The sequence below is a fragment of the Nanorana parkeri genome, unplaced genomic scaffold (assembly GCF_000935625.1).
Source record: "Nanorana parkeri isolate BGI_ZX_2015 unplaced genomic scaffold, ASM93562v1 scaffold278, whole genome shotgun sequence".
NCBI lineage: Eukaryota > Metazoa > Chordata > Amphibia > Anura > Dicroglossidae > Nanorana > Nanorana parkeri.
The window spans coordinates 281,746-282,254 of NW_017306546.1; positions in this window are offsets into that span (position 1 = coordinate 281,746).

The following is a 509-nucleotide window of genomic DNA, read 5'->3' on the forward strand; positions in this document are numbered from 1 at the left end:
ACGCCGGGGCAGGCCCGGCGGTGATCTTACGGCTGGCTCCGGCCACTTTCAGAGAGATCAGCATCCCTGGTTGCTAACCAGGGACACTGATCTCTAAACAGCTAACTCTCCCTGGCGCCCCGGGAGCCTCCTGCTCCCGGCCGCCAAGGAGAGAAACAATGCCGTGTCTTTTTTTTTTTATTCTGACACGAGCGATGTCAGAATAGAAAAAAAAAATTCTCCCATTAAAAAGCATTGGGACATTACTATTGGCTATTTCAATTTGCAATAGCCAATAGTAAACTAGCATTGTACCTGCCCTCTGCAGTTCCCCATCAGGTCCATCAGCAGATGCGCGATGACGTCACATAGGGGGTTTCACCTGGTCTCAGCTCTGGGTGTCCCCCTGCCTCGGGACGCCCCTGGGTGGTGCTATAATTCGCCTTTGCTCCCTCTGTTGGGACATGATTATTTTCACCCTGGGAATTTAGACTGAAGTTTTGGTAAATGGTTAGAGGAAGGTACACTAC